Here is a 1193-nt window from a genome sequence, read left to right on the forward strand (position 1 = left end):
CAAACATACTGAATTTGGAGAATTCAAATTGATGATCCCCCCCCCCTTTTTTGCGGTGCTTTGATGTCATATGTAAAGAATCCATTGTCAAATCCAAAATCATGGAGATTTACTTCTACGTTTTCTTCTGAGACTTTTATAGCTATGGCTCTTAAATTTAGATCTTTGGGTTGCGCTGTGCGCCTGCGCCTGGGTGGGGAGGGGGGTGCCATAGCAACCAGACCTTTCCTTTAGTTTTTCCCTCTCTTGCCCCCGCGGCGGCTTTCCAAAAGGCGCTTGCGGGACTGGGCGCTGAAGTGGCGAGCTGTCGGGAGGGGCCTGAGTGGGCCCTTCAAGGACCCCAGATTGTCTAAAGCCACAGGGCAAATGGTGGAAAATCCACCGTCACAATTGCCAGAAAGAGCGATTTATGGCTTTGTTCTTTTCTTAAGCTCCCATTTTGGCTTCATCCTGTATCTTGTGTGGGCATTTATTACTGAATCTTGGGTAAACTCCTTAGGATTAACCTATTGGCCTCAAAAATATTGGGCAGTTGGATTGCCCATCTAGCTCCTCAGTACTATAGCAATTGGTTATGTACTCTTATTTGGAATAAACATGATGGGTACCTCTCCATTCAACTCCATTCATACAATCACAGATAACTATGCTAAAAATCAACAGCAGAAGAAATAGTAAGAAGAGGCCATCCCAGCATTAAGAGATATTCCTATTAGTGAAGTAAACCAAATGTTCTTCCTTGCAACTAGAAGACTTTATGCCAAAGCCTAAACTGTATGTAGACTAACACCAAGCATTTCCTAGATTTTTTTATGTAATAATTTTCATCATAGTTATTTCGACTCTCTCTCTGTACCCAGTAGTGAAATGTAAAAAAAGTAAGTTGATTCCCTTAGATTAAGTTCTATTACTATTATAAATGTTCTTGAGTATTAGTTATTAATGAACAGAATAAATAAAATACTGCATTAAAAAATTTAAATCTTTGATCTATTTTACATTCATTTTTGTATGTAGTATGTGGTAAGGGTCTAATTTCATTCTTTTGTGTGTGGATATCTAGTGGGAATTAAGTGGTATCTCACTTGTTCCAGCACCATTTGTTGGAGAGACCAATTTTTCCACATTCAATTCTCTTCGTACCCATTTGAAAAATAATTGACCATAGATGAGAGATTTATTTCTGGACTCTC

The 1193-nt window shown here is 39.0% G+C and overlaps 1 pseudogene; it reads left to right on the forward strand.

Annotated features, from left to right (window-relative positions):
* Window positions 1–366: 366 nt before the first annotated feature.
* LOC110580024 lies at window positions 367–771 on the forward strand (annotated as a pseudogene).
* Window positions 772–1193: the final 422 nt, after the last annotated feature.

Source organism: Neomonachus schauinslandi, chromosome 14 (genome assembly GCF_002201575.2).
Source record: "Neomonachus schauinslandi chromosome 14, ASM220157v2, whole genome shotgun sequence".
In the NCBI taxonomy this organism is placed as follows: domain Eukaryota; kingdom Metazoa; phylum Chordata; class Mammalia; order Carnivora; family Phocidae; genus Neomonachus; species Neomonachus schauinslandi.